The sequence below is a fragment of the Ambystoma mexicanum genome, chromosome 6p (assembly GCF_040938575.1).
Source record: "Ambystoma mexicanum isolate Mex_15411 chromosome 6p, UKY_AmexF1_1, whole genome shotgun sequence".
Classification (NCBI taxonomy): Eukaryota; Metazoa; Chordata; class Amphibia; order Caudata; family Ambystomatidae; genus Ambystoma; species Ambystoma mexicanum.
The window spans coordinates 1,215,209,254-1,215,236,770 of record NC_090935.1 but is presented as its reverse complement, the minus strand read 5'-3'; the positions used below and the strand labels follow the sequence as shown (position 1 = coordinate 1,215,236,770).

General features: G+C 49.1%; 1 protein-coding gene across 5 annotated transcripts in view; it reads right to left on the bottom strand.

The window, feature by feature from the left end:
* The window catches only part of GKAP1 (G kinase anchoring protein 1), a 1,031,394-nt gene that overhangs the window by 38,615 nt on the left and 965,262 nt on the right, over positions 1 to 27,517 (bottom strand). The window lies entirely within an intron of this gene.

The window sequence follows — 27,517 nt, the reverse complement described above, 5'->3', positions numbered from 1 at the left end:
GCCACATGAAATGGCAATATGGGATCTGTAGGAGGACTCTGATCCAAAATGTCCTTAAAATCATCCTGATCATAGTGGGCAGTAGGCCTGGACCAGCCCAAATACTCAACCACTCTTGACATAAGGCGTCGGTAAGAGGAGTCGGCATGCTCCCCAGGGTCTGGTCTGCCAAACTCCAGCTCAGTAGAAGTGTCTATACCACTTGCATTATGCAAGGTATCACAAAGATCCTGCATCCTACTCTCCTCCGAGATGAGGCATTCTGGTACATTAGGGGTCCCAAACGGGAGATCAAAAGGAGCCTTACCCTTATCAGAATGTTCCTCCTCCTCAAAAATGGAGGTGACGGACTTAAAGTATTTCTTTGGCAGACGAGTACACCTTTTCTCAGGTATCCCAGCCAGAGGCTTCAAAGTCGACGACTGATTTAAGACACCGCCTTTTTAGGAGGTTCTACCGTCACCAGGGGTTGACGGTAAATTTGGCACCGACAGCGCTGTTGGCGTCAGCAACGGCTCTGAAGGCATCAAGGGTCTAATTGGGGTGGAAGACCCGACAGACATTATTGACTGGCGTGGCGTTGATGGCATTGACGGCTTCAATGGCATTGAGGGTTTGGACGGGTTCAATGGAGACCAAGACCGTGACCTCGCTTCACGTCTCGAGCGATCCTTATGTACCTTGTCCGAACAAGGTCTCGACGGCTCCCGAGGAGGATAGCGCAGTTTACCCGGGCTCGAGGGCATGTGAGTATCCGGCGGAGACCGTTCCCCTGCCGGCTTCAACAGAAGGCGCGGACGATGCCCTGCCGTGCTTTTCAAAAATGTCAATCATTTTCATGCAGAAAGCATCCCATTCTGCGGGAGTCGAGTGTTTAGATGGGCAACACTCAATCTCGGGGGGGGGGGGAAGGACACCTTGCCTACCTTGGGTTTCCCCTTTCGTTCCCGCAAGGTATTTCCAGTCATCGACTGGCACTTGGAGCACGTATCCGTGTCATGGCCACCGCCGAGGCGCCACAGGCAGACCTAATGCAGATCCGTGATGGACATCTTGTATCCACAGTCCCGGCATTTCTTGAACCCGGACTGAGGTGTCGTCGGAGTGGAAGACAAAGACACATCGAAGAACTTCACAGCAAATACTAGAAAGTATGAGGCACGCCGAGTTTCACGAAGCAAACACGTTTGCGGAAAAAACAACTGAGGCAACAGGCGTTCTACTTATAACATCCGATGACGTCACCCTCGACGGAGGCCTTCAAGGGACATCGACCCTACACAATCGACGCAGGGCTCCTTCTGCCGAAAGATTTTTGAAGCAGCCGAGGCGTGAAAACTACAAGTCAAAGATGAGGAATACGTTGGAGGACACAATCCATTCAAAAAGGCTGTTTTCAAAGAGAGAAGTCTTAAGTGACAAGCATGCATAGGCTCAAAAGGAGCCGCCATCAGAAAGTTGAGTACCAGATTAAAGGGATGGTCTAGTAAACATTTCTATTTAAAAAATAGATAGGCAACATAAAAAAGAAAATACTAGCATTCTCCGTTTTAAAACTTCCTATGTAAAATTTTGAGCTATTCAAGCTCAAAATTCGCAAAAGCAAGCACATGGGCCCATCTATTTTGTGAAATGGAGGCCCTCCTGCGGTTTTTCTTTCCAACTTTCTCAGGCTCCTCCGAGCAGGAGGAGCCTGAGAAACTTGGAAAGAAAAACCGCAGTGTTTTCCAACACAACGTTGTATTTATGTTTGCGGTCGCTTCAAAAGCGACCGCAAACATTAATACAACGTTTTTAAAGCTGCGGTTTTAAATCTTAGAAAAAAAAACCCAGCTAGTGCTTATTTTAAAAAAAATAAATAAATCGCACTTACCGAGATTCAGCTGCAGCTTTCCTGCTCTGGTCTCCGGTCCCCGTCCTCCGCCTACAGCACTAATGAAGGGAAAGCCACCCAGCGGTAGCCTTTGTTTACTACAGCTGGCTGGCTTTTCCTTCATTAGTGCCGCAAAAGCAAAAGCCAGCACAGGAGGGCCTCCATTTCACAAAATGGATGCGCCCATGTGCTTGCTTTTGCGAATTTTGAGCTTGAATAGCTCAAAATTTTACATAGGAAGTTTTAAAACTGAGAATGCTAGTATTTTTTATTTTATGTTGCCTATCTATTTTTTAAATAAAAATGTTTACTAGACCATCCCTTTAAGGTCCTAATCTGGGACAACAAAGGGAGTTGGCAGAAATATATTTACAAGGACTTTCAGGAATTGTGCCATCACCGGGATCGTTAAAAAAAAAAATTGATCCGGGAGTCTCTTAAACGCAGACAAGGCCGCCAAATAACCTTTGACTGTGGTGACCTGAAGGCCTGCTGAGGCCAGTGACAGAAGGAACTCCATCACTGTAACGGTGTGTTAAGAGATGGGGTCAATCTTGCGTTCCCTGCACCACGCCACAAATCTTTTCCATCTGCACACGTACAACAATTTTGTAGACTGTCTGCGTGCAGCCAACAACACCTCAAGTACTTCCTCAGAGTAGTCCAAGTCATCATACCTCATCCTCAAGAGCAACGCATGTAGGTTGAGGAATTCCGGGGTCGGGTGGAGTATCCAACCTTCAGACTGGGTTAGGAGATCCGGCCACCGAGGGAACAGGTGGACAGATGGACAAATCCAAGAGGTCGGAGTACCAAGTTCTCCTCGCCCAGTCCGGGGCGATCAAGATCATTGTAGCTCGAAACCTCTTCGTCCTCCGGGGAACCCATGGAATAATGTGAATCCAGAGGTAATGCGTAATGGAGAGGGAAGGTCCAATCCACCAGAAACGCGGTCCCCAGTGCACCGTTCGCTGGGAATTCCCTCAAGCGAAACTATCTGCACTTCCTGTTGTGTTTGGTTGAAAACAGATCCACTGCTGGGGTACCCCAGAGAGAGAATACCTCTTCTAGGACATCCTGGCACACTTCCCACTTGTGTGAAAGTGTCCTGCCTGCTCAGAGCATCCACCAAGTTGATCTCTGTGCCCACCTGATGAACTGCTGAGACTGAGATCTGATTCTCCAGCAACCAGAAACAAAGCACCATCCACTCTGTGCAGAGGGGATGGGAGTGCACAGCACCTTGTTTGTTGCACTGCGACTGAGTTGTCGGTCAGAACGAGGACATGATTCCCCTGCAGAGACGGAGCCAATGCTTTCAGGACAAGCCCGATAGCTCGCAACTCCAGCCTGTTGATGTGCCATTTGGCTTCCGTTGCTGACCAGAGGCCGCTCACCTGCAAATCCTCGCAGTTAGCACCCCAACCCTTCAGAGATGCGTACGTGACCACTCGGGACCGAGGCCAGAAGGGTTCCCCCGCCAGGAAACTGTGGCAGTCTGCCCACCAGGACAGCTCATTGGCCACTGATGCGAACACCCTGAGGAGATCCGAGAGAGTGCCAAGGTACTGAGACCACTGACCCCTCAGGAACCACTGCAGGGATCTCATGCGCAATCTGGCCTCTGGCACTAGAAAAATGCAGGAGGCCATGAGACCTAGGAGGCGTAGGAAGGAAGCCGCTGGTAGAGTGGCATGGTTCCAGAACAAGTCGAACATTTGCATCAAGCTGACTACTCTCTCCTCGAGAGGGGAGGCTTAACCCACCCGGGTGTCTAGGAATGCTCTGATGAACTGGACTCTCTGGAACAGGCGTTATTTAGGGAGAAGCCCAGCTTGTGCAGCAGCAAGCAGGTTGTCATGATGCCTACCCCCAGGCATCCGGATCGAGTCCATCAGCCCCGGGAGCAGGCATCCAGATACTCATTAAAACCCCAACAGCCCCAGGGGCTGTTTGGATTCAGTCCTTGCGCCTTAGGCGCCAGGCTCATCATAGAAATCAGTCCTGGCGCCATAGGCGCCAGGCTCATAGACTTTACTTACCTTATGCAGACCATGCTGCAAACGAGTCCAAGCCAACGTGAGGCCTGGATGGGACTATTTTGTTACAGGGACTATTTTTTACTCGGGTGTGGTTCTGGGGAACGTCTTACCTGGGACTACTTTGCAGGCTATTTAAACCACGCCCGAACAGCAGCTCATGCTTCGTGTTATTCTGCATCCAGTAGCGTAACGCTCACTGTGTCTGCAAGTCAGCATCCAGTCTTCTGCCACGCCCACCTCGAATCCAGAGCTCCTAGACAAAAGGAAAAGAAAGGAGAAGATCACAGACATTATTGGATTCCTTACATGATTCTGTACCCAGCACATCTCCGAGCCTGGAAAGGACATTATTTCAGCACGCGTCGCTTCGCCAGCAGCAGCGCCGCGTTATACTCACCAGTCCACCACATCTTTCAACTCGGCGCTGCCCCCATCATTTTCTTCGTCGAAACCCAGCACCTGGGGGGAAAACAAAAGGAATAACAAGGTGAGCCGAGAAAACCGACAAAGACAATCTCTTTGCCACCATAGGCTTACCTGCTTTACCACCGGAGGTATAATCCTTTAATTTGCCGCATCTTTCCATGCCGCACCTATAAAGGGAGAGAAAACAGCAAGTTAAACTCATGCAACTTATACCAGACAGTGTTTGGTAATACAGACTCTTACCTGAACGCCATCAGCTGCCTCCAGGCAATATTCTTTTGGACCCAGCTGCAACCTAACGAGGGAATGGAGCAAGAGTGAACATCGGACATATTGAACTCTTTGAACTTTACAGACACTGGAGTCAATATTCCTCCGGAACTACTCCAGTACCTTCAAACCAGTGAAGTAACTGGCATCTACGCGCCCCTGCATGCCATGCAGGATGGAGAGCTCATTTAAAAACATAAGGTGAGGTTACCAAGAGGGGATATCGGAGGTTATTAGTGGGGAGAACGAGAACAGTTGGGGGGGCCATCACTAAAGTCCACGCGTGGCTAAATCTCTTTCTCCACTTGCAGGAGAATACTTCTACGAGTCCAGCAGACAAGATTAGGCGGGCCAGTCCAGACTGTCATCTCTTCACTACGCATCACGTTGGAGACCGCAGCTGTCCAGGTCAGATCGATGCCCCTGTGGGAACCAGGTGAGCGTAACACAGGTGTTCTCGAAATGGGACACTACCTGCACTGGAGACTTCACTCAGATTAGCCAGTCATCCAGATATGGAAATACATGGAGCCCGGATCTCCTGAGGTGAGCTGCAACTACCGTCATGAGCTTGGTGAAGACCCTTTTGGCAGAGATTAGAGCAAAGGGAAGCACCTTAAACTGATTGTGCATATCCCCTATGTGAACCTTAGGAACTTCCTGTGCTTTTGATGGATTGGCACATGGAAATAATCATCCTGTAGGTGTATTGACACCAGCCAGTCCTGTGGCTCGAGAGCGTGGAGAATCTCTCTCAACGTCACCATCCTGAATTTGTCTTTCCCCCCAGAACTTGTTCAAGGCCGTGAGGTCCAGAATGGGATGGAGACCTCCTCCCTTCTTGGGGACCAGGAAATACCAACCCGATCCTCTCTGCTTGGGCGGCACCCTTCAATAAACCAGGCTCTCAGTTCTTCCTGGAGCTCCTGTCCCTGTTGGATTGGGGTGGAGGGGGTCTGACGGTTGTATTCTTACAAATGGCAGACAATAACCCCACTGAATGAGCTGAAGAGCCCAGACATCGGAAGTAATTCCTGCCGCTTCCGAAGCGCGAGAAACACTTCTGCCCTTGCCTGGCCGGTGGGAGCTGCGTTCTCCTGCTATAAGGAGCATACCGCCTGTTGCCCCATGCCCTAGTGGCGAAGGTGAAGGCAGGTTTGGCCCGCTGCGCAGCTAGGCCTAAAGACTTAGAAAAATGTAAGCAATCCAAAAAAGCTGCTAAGGAATTGTCTGCTTTCTGGCCGATCAGATCATCACCTTCGAAGGGCATGTCCAGAAGTTTAACTTAGACAGTAGGCGAGAAACCAGATGTTTTTAAATAGGCCTGCCTTCTTAGTGTTACTGCTGACGCCATAGACATCACACACATTCGGCGATGCCCAGGCCTGTTTTCAATGACTGCCTGGCCACCCCTTTACCATCCTACACGAGCTGTAGGAGGACCTCACGCATCTCTCCTTCTGAGACGTACTGCACAGCATTTTCAATTGCTGTCCATAGACCAAAGGAATACTTGGCAAAACTGCTTGCCACATTTGTAGCCTTAAGGGCAATGCTGCCCAAAGTGAATGCTTTTTTTGCAGAGGTAAAATCAGCGCCACTGACAAATGCAATCCTAGGGTATCAATAACCCTTTCTACTAAAGCCCTGAATTTAGACATATTATTAACATAGGGCTGAGATTGCTGAAAATCGAGGTCAGAAGAGATGTCCAGACCGCTGGTGTCATGGAGGGTTGCCAGACATTTGGTCGAAAAAAATTGGTCGACCAGACAAATGGTCGAACCAATTTGGTCGAAAACCAAATGGTCGAATTTTTTTTATTTTTTTTATTTGAACCCTTTTTTTTTGGGGGGGGGGGTCCCCCCCAACCCCCTTTTTTTCTCCAAAACCCCCTTTTTTTACTAAACGAAAACCCGAAAAATAAATATATAAATAATAAAAAAAATTCGACCATTTGGTTTTCGACCAAATTGCGTCGACCAAATTGCAGTCGACCAGTTTTTTTTCGACCAATTGACTGGACACCGTCATGGAGGCCTTAAACTAGCAGTAAAAGCGGATATTGGTCTAAATAATCGACCCCTCCTGTACACAAGTAAATGGAGTCGACATCCCCCTGATCATCGGCTTCATTACCGTCGAAGATACCTGCCATGGTATCGAAAAATTCAGACCAGTGTTGTGGTGTGAAGGTTTTCTCGACAACCGCTGACGTCGAGGGTTTGTCTTTCGGCGCCGATATGGTGGATGTCGATCGGTGTCGAGACGCCGAAGCGTCGACATCCTTGGATGCACTGGGTTCATCCGGCTTCCATTGGACCTCTTTCAGTGTTCAAAGATTTATCTGCACCGACCTTGTCGGTACCGGTGTACTAGAGGGGTCGGATATGCGAGCGTCGCTCTTGGCTCCGAAGTCTGCTGCATGGGTGGGGTTAACTGCGCCGATTGCAGCATGCTTTTTAAAGAAGTAAAGCATAGATTACTTAAAATCCTCCCACTGTTGGCGGGTGGTAGGCCCTGCCAACGGCTTACCTTTATCAGTCAATGAATCGGAGGCCCGATGGTGTCAGTGACACCTTTTCTTTTTTCGGGACGAGGAGGAATGGCTCCTCGAGCGGGACCGTTTCTTCTTCCATCTATGTTCTTTTTCAGGGGTGTGCCCCTCGGTTACGACCTCCGAAGACCGAACCGTCGACCACGCCGGTGACTTCGAGGGCGGCTGACTAAGAGCGAGTTTAGTTGCTCGATCACAAAGGGATTTGGGCTGCATTTTGGCACACGACGGACACCCATCAGTCCTGTGATGCGTGCCGAGGCACAAAAGACAACTCCTGCGGGTTAGTGATGGACATCTTGGTGCCGTGCCACAGTCGCTTGAAGCCTGAAACCTGAGCGACCATCATCTTGCGTCGAGGAATTGGAAAGAGTTTTCTGACGAAAACGTTGAGTGAGTGGAAGACTCAACTGTGTTCCAAAGCAGCTTGTTAGCGAACCGAAAAAAGGAACAGAGGTGGGGGGCGTAGTCACAAGGTATTTATACAATGCCATGTCTGGAGCCAATGACCAGATGCCGAGCAAGACGGATCGATGGTCGGGTCGAGTTCCACTACGACCCCTGTCGAAAATGTTCCGAAGCAGCAGAGCTGGAAGGAATATCTATCAGATGAGGAATCTGCGGGAGAAAGCCAATCCATTGAAATAATGAAAGGTGTATTCTGGTACAATGCAGAAAGCTGCCGCATAGTCATGATTTCCACACAGTTTTTGCACACGTTGGCTGGATGTCACATACATGTTACTCTCTTGCAAAGGAGAAAACTCAATTTTACTCTCTTGAAATCACATTTACTCTCAAACTTTAAAAATAGGGAGTAAATAGAAATTGTGAAAACACTGATGGTTAAAAAAGGCTGCAGAGAGATGCAGAAAAGCAGTACACTTGAAAACTGGAAAGTGAATAAGAAGCACATGAGCAGGGTGAAAATTCCAGCAGGAGAGTGAACTGGGAATTTGCATTTACGTTGTTTAGGATATGAACAAGCTGCAATTTTAAATACCGAACTAAAGGAAAGTAATAACGAATGAATGCCACATGAGTGGAAGAAGGAGAAAAGTGTTCGACACAAAGGAACTGTGAATTATAGAAACTAAAGGAAGCACATACTGGTAAATTGTACAAGTTGAAAGAAAGCAAGCATTGGCAAGAGCCATAAGGAAAGTGGAACTGTACAAGTTGCAAGTTGAAACTGAGGCAATAATATGAAAAGGCCCGATAATCTAACAAGTGAAATGTGGCAAAACAAGTACTGAAAAAGAACTGAGAATCAACACCCAATACCACTGTTAAGCTGAGGCAGTGGTGGTGCAATTAGAGCACATCCCACTGAAGAGAGGCCACTTGATTCTTCTATAAGTGTATGGTTGAATATCCAGAGAAGCTTGCATATTATGAACTGAAAGAGTTGAACTTTATGCTATTGATGAAGACTGAAAGCTGGGAAGAATCCAGAGGAATTGTGGTGTTGTGAAAACAAAGATTTTTGAATGCTTGGGGAAGGGAACACCATTTTAATTGAAAGTGAACTGTTTGGAATCCTGCGGAAGGCAGAGCCCTTTTCCGACCAAGGGCTGGAAGAAGTTGTGAACTTTTGTTTGAACACTTTTTCATTTGATGCGGACATCCCTACACACTTTGAAGTAATATATGTGAGGGTAAGGAACAAGTTACTTACCTGTAACTGTTGTTCTCCAGCATGGGTCTGGCATGGATTCACATGCTCATGAATATTCCCCGTCGTCAGGCTGGGAATCCTCGGTAAAGAAAAAACCAGTATCAGTTTCGTTTCTGATCTGTCTTTCGTAGTAATAACCAATCACTGGTCTCTGCGTCATACTGACCACAGCCAATGACTGCCCTCTACCTAAGCACCGCCTCTGGCAGCCATCTTCAGATTTGGAAGCACGTGAAGTGGCAGTATGACCAAGTGAAGAGCCGCAGAGGGGTAGGCGGGAGGGTTCGCATGTGAATCCATGCCAGAGCCATACTGGAGAACAACAGTTACAGGTAAGTAACTTGTTCCTTCTCCAGCATGGGGTCTGGCATGGATTCACATGCTCATGAATAAAGAATACATAGCAGTACACACATGCACAACCATGGGAGGTGGCAAGTCTCAACATAAGCATCTCTTACCTCCTCACCAGGCTCACTTTCAAGCAAACAGGTTGTGCAGCACTGCTTGGCCGACTGGACTCCTTCCTGGAATCCCCGTCGATGCAGTAGAATTTCATGAAGGTGTGCGTCGATCTCCACGTAGCAGCTCTGCAGATGTCCAGCAGGGGCACACCAGACAGGAACGCCGTTATAGCAGCGATCGCTATGGTAGAGGGGGCTCTCGGACGGCCAGGCAGCAGTCGGTTCGCGACCTGGAAATGGAAGCCTTGGACAGGGCCTTCTCATGGTCTGCACGACCAATGCTCACAAAGAGCCGAGAGGTTTTCCGGAAACGCTTTGTGCGGGCCACATAAAACTTCAGTGCTCGAGCCACAACCAGCGAGTGCAAAGTCTTTTCAGCCGGCGACAAAGGCGTCAGAAAAAACAAAGGTAACACCAAGGGCTTGTCTAGATGAGTCTGACGACACCTTGAGCATGAAGGAGGGATGCGTCCGCAGCACCCCCCTCGTCTCGTGGAAAGTCAAGTAAGGTGGTTTACAGGAGAGGGCCTGGATCTCCCCCACCCATCATGCAGAGGTGATGGCCACGGGAAAAGCTGTTTTCCATGACAAAAATTTGAGCGGTGCGGAAATGATCACCGTAGTGACCAACGTACTCTTAGTCCATAGTCCCCTTTCCTCCATACTGCATCGGATGGGAGACGGATCCTTTTTCACCATAAAAAACCTTCTTCCCCTTTAAACTTAGAGGCGCGCAGGGTGCGGCCCTAGGAGCATGCGCTGCCCTGAGTCCGCCGCCACACCTCAGTCCCATTGGCGCATCGACAATAGATTTAACATTGCCTAATGACACTAGTATTATTAGGGGGGGAAGATGGTGGGACAAATGGAGGAAAGGGCACTATGGACTAAGAGTACGTTAGTCACTACGGTGAGTAACTTCTAATTACCGTTATGTCCTGTCCCCTTTCCTCCATACTGCATGGGCGATTACAACAGAAAGTAGCCCCGGGTAGAGAGGAGACCCTCCTTAAGCAAATGGGTTCCTGAGAACCGCCTGTCCAAAAGCCTTATCAGATCTAGAGCCGGCATCCAAACAGTAATGCTTGCAGAAATCTGAGGGAGTGGCCCAAGTGGCCGTCCTGCTTATGACTTGCCAAGGGACATGGCGCTGGAATGCGACGGCCGTTGCTTTGGCCCTGACTGCGTGGGCATGCATGTTAGCCAGAAGCGGCTTGTGCTGCCCCTTGTATGCTTCTTTGATGGCCGAGACCATACAGCGTGATATGGAGGCCTTGGAGGCCTGATAGCCTGGTCTTGCACCACCAAAGGTGACAAACAGGGCGTCTGACTTGCGGAAGTGCTTAGTCCTGTCCAGGTAGAATTTCAGGGCATGACCGACATCCAGGCATTGCAGAACTCTGCGCCTCGTCCTTAGGATCAGCAAAAAAGGTAGGGAGGACGATTTCCTTGTTCAAATAGTATATGGTTCTGAGGCGACTAGCGCCTGGATCTCGCGTACTCTGCGAGCCGAGGTGAGACCTACCAGTAAGGCCGTCTTGATGGTGACCAGCCTGATGTCCAGGGACATCGCTGGCTCGAACGGATTGTGCGCCAGGGCGCCAAGGACTATGTTCAGGTCCCACACGGGGTGTGGCCTCCTGAGGGGCAGGTAGAGCCTTGCGGGCTCCGTCAAATGTTTCTTGACAATCTGATTAGAGGAGGAGAAGACCCCTTCCTCAGAGTCCTGTAGGCCCCAATGGCTGCAAGCTAAGTGCGGCAGGTGTCCACCTGCACGCCTGAATGGGCGAGGTGCGCCGAGAAGGAGAGCATGCCGTCCAAAGTACATGCCGGAGGGGGGGGGGGGGGGGTTGATAACTTGGTCCATTTACACTTATACTGGGGCCCTGGTAGCCTTGCTCCTGGTGCCCTGTATGATCTCCAGATTGGCCTGGGAGAGGCTGAGGTGCCTTAGCGTTCGCTGCTCAGGAACCACGCTGTGAGGGCTAGTTTCTGTGGCGCGGGGTGGATGACCCTGCCCCCCTGCTGCACCATAAGTTGTGCTGGGCCCGTCGGGAGGTGAATCTGAGGCATCTCCGAGAGGCTGAGCAGCTCCGAGAACCATGGCATGGCCGCCCACAATTGAGCAATTAGAATGATGTTGAGCTGGCGAGACTCCTTGATCTTGCAAATCACTCTGTGAATCAGCAGAGTGGGCGGGAAGGCATATGCCATCATGCCGTTCCATTGGATCCGAAATGCCTCGCCCAGGGAGCCAGGGCCCTGTCCCTGCCCGGAGGTGAACTGAGGGCACTTCTTGTTGTGCCAGTTGGCAAAGAGATCCACCAAGGGGAGACCCCATCTGTAGAAGATCTCCTGAATAACAAGGTTGTTTGGCTGCCACTCTTAATTGTCCACTCCCAACCTGCTGAGCCTGTCTGCCTCCAGGTTGGATTCCCCGTGAGGTGGACTGCCGTGAGGTAGATACCGTTTTACAGGGCCCATTCCCACATGTTGATTGCCAGTCTGCACAGTGGAGTGGATCTGGTGCCTCCCTGCTTGTTGCCATAGTACATGCTGGTCGAGTTGTCCGTCTGGATGAGGACAACCTTGCCCCTGAGAAGTGGATGGAATGCTTTAAAGCGCTCGCCAGATGGCGTTCAGCTCTAACCAATTGATGTGGTATTCTAGCTCCTGTCGAGTCCAGGTGCCGTGGACCGAGAGATCGTCCAGGGTGGCTCCCTAGCCCTCGAGCAAGGAGTCTGTGATGGTGACCTGCGGGGTGGGAGGCCAGCAGGGCTTGCCCGTCCGTAGGTTGCAATCCCTGGTACAACCATGTTAGGCCCGGGCGGAGAGACAGAGAAACGTTGATCATCTCGGACTGAGAGCCCTGCTCCTGGTTCCATGAAGCCACAAAGTGCAGTTGAATCCTCCTCATCCTGAGTCTTGTGTGTGGGACCGCTAATATGACCTCTACCAGGAGACCCAGGAGATGCTGGTACCACCAGGCCAAGGTCACTTCTCTGCTGAGGAAGTGCATGGTGGCCCTCTTGATGGCCGAGATCTTGTTCTCCGACAGAAATACCTTCTCGGATAACGTGTCCAAGATGAGGCCCAAGAATGTCAGTCTGCGTGGGCTGCAGCTGCGACTTCTTGAGATTGAGCGAGAAGCCCAGATCGTGCAGTGTGTTCATAAGGGCATGGGAAGAGTGGTGAACCGCTTCCGGAGATGTAGCCCAGTCGTCGAGTTATGGGTAGATGTGGAGGCCCTGTGCTCGGAGGAGGCCAGCCACAGCATTCATGAGTCTGGTAAAGACCCTGGGGGCCGAGATGAGGCCAAAAGGTAGGACCTTGTATTGGAAATTGTAGCTCATGATCCTGAACCGACGGAAAGAACAATGTGGCTGCCAAATTGAGACGTGTAGATACGCGTCCTTAAGATCCAGGTAGCACATCCAGTCTCACTTGCACAATGTCTCTCCTATAAAAGCTGGCGTAACCATCTTGAATTTCTGTAGAGGTAAGGAGGGGTTAAGGGTGGAAAGGTCCAGCACAACTCTCAGGCCCGCCTGGTTCTTTTTCTGAATGGCAAAAATCCTGCAGTAAAAGCCTAAGCCTTGCTGAGAGGCTGGGACTTCCTCCACAGCCTGGCTCTCTACGAGCGACCAGATCTCGGTCAGAAGAGTTGCTGTCCCAACTTGAGGGAGGGGAGGAGGGAGGAGAGGCTGGGATGGGTAGGCAGTACCCCATGGATACTACGGAGAAGATCCAGGGGTCTGTGAAATTCTGGTGCCAGAACTGTGCATGGAGAGCAAGCCTGCGCCCCGCTGGAGACACGAGGACCCGGAGGGGCGTGTCATGCCTTCTTTCCCTCAGAGGCTGTTGCGGAGGAGGGGGTTTGGAAAAAGCCATTACTTGCCCTTTTTGTTGCTTGCGCCGATTTGGAATTGGCGAGCGGTCGGGCTGCCTGGACCTGCGTTCCTGGAAGCCGCTGAACCCTCCGTACGTACATCCCTTGTTGGAGCACTGCTGTGACTGGGTGGACGATTTGGGCGTGGTCTTTGTCAAGATGGATAAAGACTTGGCGTTTGTGAGCGGTTTTTCTTCTTGTCCAGCTCCTGGTCCGTGGTGGAGTAGAAGAGGTCCCCCCACCCTCGAACGGCAGGTCTAATATGCGTTCCTGGACATCTGGGTTGAATTTCGTTGCACAGAGCCAGGCTGTCCTTCTCATGTTCGTGGCAATACAGATGGCATGGCCAGAGGTGTCAATATGGGCCACGGTTGATTCCATGAGGTCCTGCGCCACCAGCTTGGCCTCAGCCAATCTAGCCTTGAAACACGATTGGCTCTGCGTAGCGAGTTCAGTTGGAATATATCTTCTTCCCGTAAGCCTCAAAGATCATCTTCTCCTTGCCTAGCAGCGTCGTAGAGGAGGCGGCCAAGGACGACTGATGCTTGGAGTATAGTGATGCTGCAGCGATCACCGAGGAGTGTGGCCAAGGATGGGCCGATAACAAGAGTGTATTCCCCCATGTAGCTGCCTGTACTTGGCATACAGGCGTCGATTGACCGGCTGGGCCGAGTGGGGCTTGAGCCAACTGTTTTTCGCCAGGGAGACATCAGTCTGCAGTGGGATTCCTGTTTTGGCCGAGGGGCGCCACGTGAGGACTTCCGCATGGACCCCTTCTGCCAGTTGCTCTACCTTGGGTTGAGGTAGGCCCAGGTACTCCGCTAGCCCTGCAAGACGTTTGTGGAAGGCCTTGGCTGATGACTGTACGTCAGGGCCCTCCTCCTCATCTGTATCGTGTGGGTTAGGAGGATCCTGCGTCGGTGGAGGAGTAGCAGGAGCCGGCGGCTAGGGTACGGGGACTGGAGCCGAAGGCTGCACAGGAGGCTGGTATGGAACTGCCTGCAGAATCGGCTGGGGGGCCGGAGGCAGAGGCTGCGCCGGGGCCGGAGGCGCCGACGGAGAAGCCTTAGGTGCTGGAAGCATTGGAGGGAGCACGTCCCTGATGGCATCCCTGAGGATAAAGGGGACTTCATGAGCCCGAGGAACCTCTCAAAGAACCTGTGTTCACATTCTGGAGGAGTGGTAGGGGATATAGACTTGGTAGTGGGAGGCTGCTGGATCCACTGCATACACTGCCCATACGGACGCAGCGGAAACCTGCCCTGCGCAAATGAAGGATAGGCTGTAGGCCACGTACCTGGTTGAGGCCAGCCCCACCTTGACACTCGTTCCTCGCCGAACTCGTGGAATGGTGCCGGATGGGTGCTGATGTCTGGCACGGCAGCGATTTTGTCGAGCTGCCTACCACGTGCCTGCGCCATGTTGCTCGGCTCGCTGGGCCCAGCTTCCTCCAGGACTCTTGAGTGTGGATTCCAAGGTCTACCCTGCTCCTCAGGCCTAGATCCGGTAGTTGTGACACCATCGACCCGGGAGCTGCGTTTAGGCGCCCCCTCAGACGTATTGCCAGTACTAGGGCATAGCCCCTCAGACATAATGCCGGTACAAGGGCAGAGCCCCTTGGATGAAGATCCGGTACAAGAACCTTCCGGTCCCTCAGCCACTGTCACCGGGAGGATCCAAGGATCCCTCAGCCTGTAGGCCGGCAGCTGAAGCAGCCTCAGTGTACGTGTTGGTACAAGAACCTGAGCGGTCCCTCCCGTGCAGGCGAGTCCTTGAGACGGAGTCTCCCTTGCGGGGTGCGATGGAAAATAGAGGTCCTTCCTTGGGCCTGGATCAAAGTTTCACAAAGTCCTTGAGGTCCTTGAAAGGCAACTTCTGGAAGAGCTCCATCCACCTGGCTAGTCTTCAGAGACCTCGAAGACAGGACGTTGCACGCTGTACAAGCTTGCCAAGGCAATGTAGGCAGAGGGCGTGGGGGTCTGAAGTTGGGAACAGCCCGTCGCAGGATGGACACCTGTGGAACCCCGTGGAAGTTGACATGCACCGGGAGGAGCGTGACGTGATGCCCAAGGACCGAGTACCTGAATGATAAAGAGACCAAAAAAGAAAAGAGAAGCGCATGGAATTACATGGCCAAAGCCAAACCCAGGAGCACTGGTGAATTCAGCCCGTTTCCGTCGAAGTGGAAAAGGGGACTGAGGTGTGGCGCTGTAGGGTGGAGTCAGGTCAGCGCATGCTCCCAAAGCTGCCCCCTGTGCGCCTCTAAATTTAAAGGTGAAGGTTTTTTCTGGTGAAAAAGGTTCCATCTCCCGTCCCTTGGAGGGGACGCCCCATGCAGTAAGGAGGAAAGGGGACGGGACGTAAGAGCATGTATAGACTCGAACTGAGGTCCCATGAGCTTAGTAAGCACCATATTGAGCTCCCACATCCCATAAAGCAAAGATGCAGCTCCCAACAATCACTCAACCCATCTCCAACACAACTCACAGCACAACTGACTCACCTCAACCTTTTGAATTTCAGTGCACACCCACTCCTTGCAACATCAATCGCAGAAACTCCTTTCTAGGATACCGCACCCCACATCACTCTGAAAGCAACTCCATTCACACCACCCAAACGCTGCCATACACCAACATGCTCACAAACACAAGAACCAGAGTGCCACCCATCTTGATAAGCGTAACCTTCCTCAAGACACTCCTCTACCTGCCATCATCAAACTAAAATGGCAACTCATAAACGCTAGATCCCTCATAGCGCACACACTTGAGATAGCAGACCTCATACTAGCCAACAACCTCGACTTACTGGCAGTCACTGAAACCTGGCTACACCGTGTAGCAGGACTTGCCCTCATGCTTGCAGTCCCAGAAGATTACACCATAACTAAAGCTGACAGAACTTCCAGCAAAGGGGGAGGACTTGCCTTAATTTCCAAAACCCAAATATGCATAAGAAAATTCACCTCCCTACCGTTCTCATCCGACGAACTTCTATCTGTAAAATGACCACTCTCTGCCCAAAGTACACTTCTGATTCACCTGATCTATAGGCCAAAAGGCCCTAGCTTCACATTTGAAGAAGACATCTCGAATATACTTTCCCACAACACCAAACCCACATCTAAAATCTTGCTTGTAGGAGACCTAAACTTAGGATAAAAAGACCCCCTAGATTCTCACGCCTTAACTGTAGAATAAACCCTCCTTGAATTAGGCTTCAAACAAACCATCTCAGGACCCAACCATTGCAAAGGCAGAACCCTTGATTGGGTTGCTAACTTAAACTGCAAACTCAACCTACTATCGAACAACCCATGTACCTGGTCCAACCACCACATCATCCACTTTGAGATAGATGCTCCAACACACAGCCCCCCGGTGACAGTTCAAGCCCCCGGTGACGGCTCAAGCCCCCCCAGCTCGGACTAGGAACAACCAGTCCATCACCATGGAGACCATCCGCCCCCTCATCCAACCCATCATCAATCCATCACACAACACAATCAGATCCAGAAGCGCTAGTCAATATGTTCAACAAAAATGTATTGCTAGCATTGGACCAAATCGCCCCTATCAAAACTAGAAAAGCTAAACAACCCAAGCACCTCAACAAATGGTTCACCCCAGAACTAAATGTATTGAGGAAATCTATAAGGTATGCCGAAGCTATTTAGCAAAAAGACCCTACACCACAAAATAAAGATCTCTTCAAGTTAGCTGCAGGCACCTACAAAAAAAGAAATTAACACCAAAAGCGACACTTTCAACAGCAGAATACAAAATGCCAAATCCAATGTGAAAGAACTTTTCACCATTCTCAGAGAATTGGAAGCACCCTTATCGACCTGTGAAAAAGACACCACATGGTGTGCCAAAATCCAAAAGGCACTACTAGACAAAATAGCCATACTCCAAACCAAAATAGAAGCTAAAAGACTCCTCCTAGCCACCAAAGGTACTAATAATTCTACCCAAACCCACCAACAGCTTCCGAACAATGCTGATCTCTGAATTTGCCCCCGTCACCTCTACAGAGGTTAAAACAATAATTGCCAGCCTCAAACCGTCAAAATGTCAAGGGGACATCTGTCGTGTCTCCATCATCAAAGAAGGAGCCAAAGACATTGCCCCCTTCCTCACCACTCTCATCAACACTTCCTTCGCCTCCTGCTCACTACTCAAGAATGTCAAAGACGCCTGGGTCAAACAGCTCATCAAAAAACCCACACTTGATCCTAACATTCCCACTAACTACCGCCCCATCACCACCGTCCCTTTCCTACTAAAAATCCTCGATAAAGCAGCCTACATTCAAATTCAGAACCACCTCGAAACACACAACCTTCTAGGCCTACGCCAATCAGGCTTCAGACCGAGACACGGCACGGAGACAGCCCTCCTAGACCTGAAGATCCAAATGGATGAGGCCAAAGATAAACGCCATCCATCCCTTCTCCTGGACCCTTTTGATTTAGTCGAACATAACATCTTAACCTCACACTTAACCACCTCAGCCGCCTTCTCACCAAATGCAGCCAAATGGATCCAATCATTCCTTTCCGAAAGATCCATGAGTGTTTTCTCTGATAATGCCTCAGCAGACCCATCACGTGCGGAGTTCCTCAAGGCTCCTGTGTCTCCCCCACCATTTATAACATCTTTACTAAGATGTTATTTGACCTCCTGGATGACATGAAAGCCCTATATACCAACTACGCTGATACCCAGATTCTCATCACGCTCTCAGGCGCATATGAAAAGGACTCTGCCCACCTTAATGAAGTTTATAGCAAGATCCAAGACTGGATGGCAAAGCATGGGCTTTGTCTAAACGATGACAAAACCGAGCTCCTACTCATCGGATCCAAACAACGCCTTAACAAAACTTGACCCACAATTCAATTCAATCAATATCGACGGAAACCTCATCAAGGTCTCCAGAAATGCCAAAACACTAGGTGTCTACCTCGACTCCACCCTGACACTTTCAAGACAGGTTAATGCCACTGCGTCCGCCTCGGCCTACACCAAACTAATAACGGCCTGCAGACACTTCCTAGCTACTCAAAGCTGTATCATCTTAGCAAGAGCATTGATACTATCCAAACTGGATTACTGCAACTCCCTAGATTTAGGGGCTAGTAAGCAAAACATCCACAAACTCCAAATCGTACAAAACAACGCACTTAGAGCAGCCCTCAACATTCCACGCACTAACCACATATCCCAAGTCAGACTGACAAATGGCTCCCAATAAAAGACAATCACCTTCAGAACCCTCACAAATGCCTCAACACCGCTCCCAAATATCTGGTCGACAAATTCTGCACTAGAACATCCTCTAGACCCACCAGAGCCAAATAAGCTAACTGCCTCAACGTCCCCAAAATTCAGGCGGTTCCAGTTTCACAGTACTAGCAGCAAAAACCTGGAACTCTATGCCCCCTGCACTAAGAGATTAACACTCCTTCATAGCCTTTCGCTTCAAAGTCAAAGCATGGCTCTTCACAACAAGCCCTCTCATTTAACTACCATTTACGAGTCAGCAATTTCCTGGTACAAAGCCGGCTATATGGCCTAAACTCAATCCTTCTATCTGTAAATACCTGAATTATCTTGTACATTCTTATTTTGTATACTCTTGACTGCCTACATTGTTGAATATTGTAAGTAATTATCTTTGTACTAAAACCCATGTGTGTATCTAGCCCCACTAGACATGCCTGTACATTTTGTAACTTGCCATGTATGTAACCTAGCCACAAGACTAAGCGCCTAGCTACCTCAGGGTTCAGTGCGCTATACAAGCAAATAAAACAAACCTTGCCCAGGATGGCCACTACTCTCCTCCGACGGTGACGTTAGGCATGACACCATGTTGAGCCGGCATCCCAGAAACAGCGCGTCCTGTGATGGAGTCTAGCAGAATTTTGCATAATTCACTGAGCGCCCCAGATCCGTCAGTAGGCGGACTGTCCTCCCCGTGTGGTCGACAGCGATGCTCCTTGAGCCGGCCTGGATGAGCCAGTCGTCCAAGTAAGGGTAGACGTGGATCCCTTGTAGTCGCAGATGGGCCGCTACCGTTGCCAGGCATTTGGTGAAGACTCTGGCCGCCGACTTCAATCTGAAAGGTAGGGCCTTGAATTGGTAATGCTTGCCCTGAACAAAGAATCGCAGAAACTTGCGGTGTCCCTTGTGAATGGGGATGTGGAAGTATGCATACTCCAGGACCAACAACGGCAGAAAGTCTCCCTCTTCTAGCTGTCCGAGCACGTGTTGAAGAATGACCATTCAGAACTTTGAGACTTTATGTATTTGTTTAGTCATCGCAGGTCGAGAATGGGTCTCCAGCCCCTGGTCTTCTTTCGCACGAGGAAGTACCTTGAATAAACACTGGAGCCCCAGAGTCGCTTTGGAAATAGCTCTATCGCCCCTTTCTTTAGCATGGCCCTAACCTCCAGCAGCAGCTGAGGGACATGGTTTTCCTGCCAGGCCACCATTGGAATTTGGGGACACTCCCGTTGGAACTCTAGAGTGTCCATGGGCGAGAGCGTCCAGCACCCAACGGTCGGTGGAGATGGTCTTCCCCACGCTGACAAAGTTTGCCAGCCGGCCTCCTACCAGGGTGCACGGGTGGGGGCCCAACATCACGGCCGCTTACTTCTTGCTTGGAGGTCGACAGGCTGCCTTGGGGTTCCTGGCGATGACTGCGTCCTCCACTGAAGGTCTTGGCGCAGCCCCTGTTGGTCTCTTGGGCCGAGGAGTGGGAGGGTTGGCGGTAAGAAGAGGAGCCCCGCCGTAACCCTTCAAAGAATGGGGAGAGTTGCCTCTTGAGGACCGATCGGACGGCTTTCGCGTGCCCAGGGTACGTGCCGTCTCTGTCCGCCTTGATGGCCTGTAGAGACTCATCTACAGCTTTCCCGAAAAGATTGTCTCCATCAAAGGGCATGTCCAAAACCCTTGTCTGGACCTTCTGTCGAAAGTTGGTGGCCTTGAGCCAGCCACAGCGACGAAGGCAAACGCAATGGCAGAAACCTGCATCCGTAATGTCCATGGCCACCGTGATGGCATGGTCTGACGCCACCTCGCCCTCTTGCAAAATATCCAACTCTTCTGACATCTTATCGTCAGGGAGGAAGTCCAGCAGAGGTGCAAACTTGAACCACAACTCCCGGTCGTAGCGCGCTACGATAGCGAGGGCGGCCTTGAAGGTCGTCGTTGCAGTGTAGATAACTTGCCTTCCCATTGCATCCAATTTCTTCCCCTCATTGTCAGAGGGGTGGACGCTGCCGAAGATGTAGATCCTGATGACTTCTTGGCTACTGCAGAGACCACTGAGTCCAGTGACTGTTGTGCCCGCAAGCACTTAGGCGCAGAGTCTGGCACCCTGTATTACTTTTCTAGGCGGTGCCTCTTAGCTAAGGCCGTAGAAGGTTTCTTCATGAGCACCAGTCCTTCATCCCAAATGTCATCCAAGAGTGCTACTTAAAGAATGGTATTCCTCTTCGCTTTGCAGTGCTACCATAAGAAGCCTTCCTTCTCTTCTGGCGCGAGCTGGAAGAGCTCCGATGCTCTGGACATCATTGCATGGAATGAGCCTATCTCGTCTGACGGAGAGGATCTGGGCAGAGGCGACGGGAGGTCCTCCATCCCACCATTGTCTTCCGTCGTACCCATCGCCGTCGCTGTGTCCGACCCAATCTCACCAGTGGGGGGCAGCGGAGAGAGGAGATTAGTAGCAAGGAGGCATCGGGTGCCTTTTCCTTCTTCTTGGACGGTGGTTTCCCCGTCAGCGGGGTGGCAGGCATCGGTATCCTCTTCTGCATCTCAGATACAAGTGTATTGAGGGTGTGAAGAATGGCCACTGACAGATCTCTAGGTGGCAGCTGCGGTATAGGGACAGACAGGCAGCTGGGGCAAAGGCGCAGGTCCCGGGGTCTCGTCGTCCAGAGGCCCTCCTCCGTCTTCCTTGACGGTATCTTCGTTGTCACCCTTGTCAGCGCCCTCGTCGTAGGGCGTGACCCCAACTTTTCCCTCATCGCCACCAACCTAATGGATGGTCTGGAGGAAGACTAGTTCCTCATCCACCGTAGAAGATATATCTGTGGCCTGGAGGACTTCGCTGCCTCACCCCCTTTGTTTGTGTCCAGAGGGGACAGTCTCAGGGAGATGACCGGCATCTTCTTCTCCAGGATCTTCTTAATGGCCTGGAACGCAGTCTCCCTCCTGGGAGGGAGGGAAACTCTTGCCTTGGAGGGGCACCCTGCGGGTCCGCCTCCGCGGCCTTCGAAAGGGATGCTACCACCACCTCGATGGAGGGAGCGCCTTCGTCTGGTGCACCTGCGCCTTCACGGTCAGGCCAGGACCCTTGTCCTTAGAGGCCTTTGCTGACGATGGTAGGCCAGACGCCGTACCCAGCTTGGTCTTTTCCTTGGCCGTCTCCGGGGCCACCTTCAGCTTGCCCGGGTGATCCGACTTCTTCTAGGATGAAGATCCGGAGCGCTGACTGGAGACCAATGTAGCCGGGGATGTAGGACACGCCCTGTCAGCTGAGCAGCCCGCCGCAACAGTGCTCTCGGCGGTAGCGGACTTGCGGTGCTTGGCCTTTTGTTGGACCCCTGCGGGATGGCCCCCCTCAAAGGACTTAGAAGCCTCCTCAGCTTTCCCGGTTCCGGGAGAGGCACGCCCCTGGGACCCACCCAGTGCAGAGGCCTTGATCTGCAGCCACTCATTCAGCCGTTTACGCCGATCCTTCAACGTGCGCGTCGAGAGTTCACGGCAAAATGCACAATAATCATCTTTGTGTGTCGAGTACAGGCAGTAAAAGGCACTGGGAAGGTTTGTCGTCCATGAAAACATTCTGCCGCAGTCTGAGCAAAGCTTGATAAGCGAGGGGGAATCCTCCTCGTCCGACATGATCCACGCAGCGTAGGCCTGCAGAATCTTCTGGAAGCCTCCACGAAGATACTTGCCAAAATCCGCCCTTGAGGGGCACTGAAGAATCCGAAAAACGGGTTCCTGTCCACTGGAAGGATAATCGATGGAGCACAAGGCTCGACTAACCGAAAAATAGAGTAAAAACTATTCCAAAAAGCAAAAAACGCAGTAAAAGCTCGAGAGCTAAATCGAGGACTCCCAACACTTGAACGTGCGGTAAAAATCTGAAGATGGCTGCCAGAGGAGGGGCTTCAATAGAGGGCAGTCATTGGCTGGGGGCAGTATGACCCAGAGTTCAATTATTGTTAGGAGAAAGACAGTTCAGAAATGAAACAATTGCATACAGATTATGGCTTTGCAGGCACAGTCTGCCAAGGCGACAGATATAAGTTTTAGACACTGTTATTTTGAAGCAAAAGTGATAACATCTATGTCGCATCTAATCTGAGTTGTGGTTGAAAAAAGCCATTTAAACCACTGGTGTAAGTTGCATGATTCAAAAGACTCAGGTTGACAGAGCCAAATCCACTTTTGAAAAAAGGTTTTTAATTATTCGTATTGCCCTTGTATGACGTGTGTTTCGACTACATCTACTAGCCTTTCTCAAATACGGTCCTTTGTATACCAGTGACAAAACAAAAAACATTTGGGATTAAAAAAGTGGAAGATTGAGGGAGGGAAAAGGGGTGAATGAATTAAATTTACAATTGATTGGCGCATAAAGTCAAAGAAACATTCAAATTTATCACAATAAGAAACATGAAGTCGAAATCATATGAGTGACCACAGAAAGTCAGGAGTTGGCAAAGGGGAGGATTCATAGGGTAAAAAAGAACAAGTGTACAAACAATAGATCAGAGACAAAGAGAAAAACAGACATTTTTTTTCATTAGTCCAGATATTTCCTTGAAATCAGATTTTACAAATTGCTAAACCATTCTATAAAATTATGCGGTTGTTACCGGTTTACTGTATATTCTCAAATATTTGTGTTAAATCAAGTTCATGAATAAATGGGTTCATTCCCTATTGAAAGAAATATACGTGCAATATTCAGTAATTGTATAGTTTCTACGGTATATATGTCCTCAGATTTTTAAAGAATGATGTGCATGGGATAGTGCAAGACAAGCACTAATGTGTTCGTTTTCCATGCATGAATGAATCAGAAAAAAAGACCTCTAGAGACTTAAGTTCCAATAATGTATTCCTGCCAAATGTATTCTCAATCTATTGCCCGTTCAGAGACTGAAAGCAGTTATTGTTCATAAAGTTAGCGCTGGTCTATTCACATTCTATACAATAGTAGATCGTTTTAGAGAAACACCCAAGTCACCGAGCCTGTTACTGTGCTTATATGTTGCATGCATAGTGCATTCTAGTAATTTATTGGGCTTATGCGGTAAGCAGAGTGCTACAGGCGCGGCTTCATTACATTTTAATCATGTGTAAATCATTTAGCTCTAGTGATCCGATTTAAAGGATCTAACTTCTAAATGTGTGTCAGTGCGCGATAAGCGGTCACAAAATACATATTTAGATCTACGGTCCTAGAAGGGTCTTAACTCGCTACACATTAGTATTGCAAAATGTAGCAGCTCACTACGTATAGTAATTTCCAGACGGTCTCTTACCCGCACCATTTCCTCGATGCACTCTCACACTTGGATCTATTCTGTGAGGCGCCGAATGGCGTCTATGTTAAAATGTTGGTTGTTGCCATTATCACCATGGCAACAGAAGTCCTACTATTTCCCCTACGGGCGTCGCGCTACGGGCGCATGCACATCATTCTTTAAAAATCTGAGGGCGTATATACAGTAGAAACTATACAATTACTGAATATTGCACATATATTTCTCTTTCAATAGGGATTGAACCCATTTATCCATGAACCTGATTCAACACAAATATTTGATAATATACAGTAAACCGGTAACAACCGCATAATTTTATAGAATGGTTTAGCAATTTGTAAAATCTAATTTCAAGGAAATATCGGGACTAATGAAATACTTTTCTTTATGTTGTTCCCTTAGTCTCTGATATATTGTTTGCACACTTGTTCTTTTTTACCCTATGGATCCTCCGCTTTGCCAACCTCTGAATTTCTGTGATCACTCTTTTCATGATTTCGACTTCATGTTTCTTATTGTGATAAATGTGAATGTTTCTTTGACTTTATGCGCCAATCAATTGTACATTTTATTAATTCACCCCTTTTCCCTCCCTCACTCTAACACTTTTTTAATCCCAAATGTTTTTTGTTTTGTCACTGGTATACAAAGGCCCGTATTTGAGAAAGGCTATTTTCAAAAGTAGATTTGGCGCTGTCTTTAAACCTGAGTCTTTTGAATCAGAAATCAACCAACATGATTTTTCCTTTACCAAGGATTCCCAGCCTGACGAGGGGAATATTCATGAGCATGTGAATCCATGCCAGACCCCATGCTGGAGACCTTGACGAGCACCAGTTTTGCAAATCCCTTTAGAGTTAGGGACCCATCATCATAGATATATGATCAGGTGAGGTTTCTTTTCCTTTAATAAATACAGTTGAACCATATGTACTTGTCAGTTTCCTGAGTCTTACCAACCACAACATCATAAGTGTCATTTTTTGTAGATCTTGTATATGTAAGATAAACAGAATAAAATAAGGGAAGCTAGAAAACACTATAAAGAACTGATGGAAAGGAATTTATAGTCCAGGTTTATTGGCAGACCTTTATCCTTCAGCAATTATGCAAGACCAAGGAACATTCAAATTGCGATACTACCAATATTGAAATTGAAAAGGGTATTAATGCCACAGCATGGCATTTTCTTTCCTTGGTGTATTAAAAACCCGAAGCCCAGGCTGTGTTCTATACTCAGACAAGTCAGTAATTCATATCGGGAAGCAAAAGGGGGCTCTCAGACGTTCCCTTAAAAATGTATTTCTGTCCGTTAAAGATCAAAAAAACAGCAATGCCTGGGATTCATTGGATATATGCAAGGAAAAGTCTTGCCTGGATAAATCCCCCGCCCACCCTGCTTTTGGCATGAGTTTCTTGCAACAACATTGGCATGAGTTTCTTGCAACAACATTGGCCCGTGCCATTTCAAATAGAAGGTTATTTTACACGCTTTAACCATATTTCCAACACCCTTTACATTACAGTTGAAAATTCCTGGTGCTAGTGGTCTGTTCACTATTGTCGACAGGATAGCAGTCATCTAATAAAACACCACATATGTGCTGCTCTGCCATTGAACATAGCAGCAACAAATGCTGCCATCCGCATCACATTTACAAATTAGTATGCCCACACACTCCTCTCCACCCTTACTGCATTTCCCATAAACTCAGTGTACCCCCGCCACACAATTTACACCCTCAAAGAAACAAAGTGCAACTTGCATATACATAAAGGGCTATTTGCAGGAGTCCTTGCCTCAGATATGCATTAAAGTTGCATAGGAAGACTCAGATTTCAATTTATGCAATAAACAGGGCTGAGCCTTGATAAAAACTACCAAAATAGTCTCATTTGACTGGGAGAATGTCTCAAAGCATTCACAATCAAAGACTGTTGATGCAAATGTGGCACCATAATATTTGATTAATGTAGGCCACCTCCGATGAAAATGTCGGATTTCCCAGTATGCTGAACCTAGGTTTGGCTAGTTATAGCTCAAAGTAAGTATCGACTGAAAAGGGTCAAATGACAAAAGGGTCGAGTCAATTCGACTGAAAAAAAGGATCGATTTTTTTTGGGGGGGGGGCCCTCAAACTCTTGTTTTTGGTGTACAAACACCTTTTTTTAAGCTAAACTATAGCAAAAAATATATATATACATTAAAAAAAGAATTAGATCCTTTTGCTTTCGGTCGAATGCACTCTCACCTTTGGCATTCGATCCTCTTGATTTAGGTACTTTAACTGGACACCGGTTTGGCTGGAAAAAGCATAGCGTATTGAATATTTCTGGCACAAAGTAATGACAGGATTTGCAAGAATTTTTCAGTCATGTACAGATAGCTCCATATTGCCTTTTCAAGTATTCTCCGCCTTGGATAGGGAACACGTTACTTACCTGTAACTCTTGTTCTACAGCATTGGTATCTTTCATGGATTCACATGATCCTGAATATTCCCTGCTGTCAGGCTGGGAATACTCGTTAACACTAAAGCAGTTTTGCTTTAAAGCTTAAAACTGCTTGGCACTTATATAGTCTATTGCCGTCACTTTGGGTCATACTTTCCCAGTCAGTGACCCCAGTCGTCCTCTTCGCTCCGCCTCTAGTGGCCATCTTCAGATTTGTCAGCACACATAATGTGGCCGTAGGAACCAACAAGAGCCACAGAGGGGTAGGGTTGCATGTGGATCCATGGAGAACATGAGTATAGGTAAGTAACTTGCTCTTTGTCCAGCATTGGATCTTTCATGGATTCACATGCTCATGAATACGATTATACAGCAGTACATATACACAACCAATGGGAGGAGGTAAAGCTCTACAGGAGTAATGGAAACTCACCCCTGGAACACTCACCTCAAACAAATAGGTTGCGAAGCACTGCCTGGCTGACATACGATTCCTCCCTGGAATCCCTGTCAATGCAGTAAAATGTTGTGAAGGTGTGGGTAGACTTCCACGTAGCAGCCCTGCAGATCACAAGCAGGGGAACACTAGACAGGAACACTGTAGTAGAAGCCACAGCTCTGGTGGAATGAGCCCTTGGTATACCTGGCAGAGGCCTGTTTGCAAGCCAATGACAATGTGAGATGTAGCCAGATAGCCACCTGGAAATGGAAGCCTTCTGGAAAGGGAAGCCTTCAACAGGACCTTTCCTTATGAACAGGTCCAAATGTCACAAAAAATGGTGACATTCTGCGAAAGTCTTTTATACGTGCGATATAAAACTTCCAGGCAAGGCAACGTCAAGCGACGGCAATGCCCTCTCAGCAAGAGAGGTGGGAAAAGCCAAAGAATGCTGGCAGAACCAGTGGCTCATTTAGGTGGAAAGCTGATGGAACCTTCGGCATGAAGGAGGGATGCATGCGTGGCACCACCGTGGACTGATGACAAGTCCAGTGTGGAGGCTTGCAGGATAAAGCTTGTAGTTCTCCAACATGCCTGGCTGATGTAACAGCCACCAAAAAACAGTCTTCCATGATAGAAACTTCAACGGAGCCCAGTGGAGTGGCTCAAATGGACGACCCATTAACTTGGAGAGGACCACATTGAGCTCCCACGCTGGTACTAGGGCCTTTACCGGAGGCAATGCCTGGAACAGACCCTTGAGGAACTCCTTAACCAGTCTGTGGGACCAGAGGGAAGGCTTTCCAGCTGTTCAGAGTATAGCGAGAGATAGCCGCAAGAAGGACTT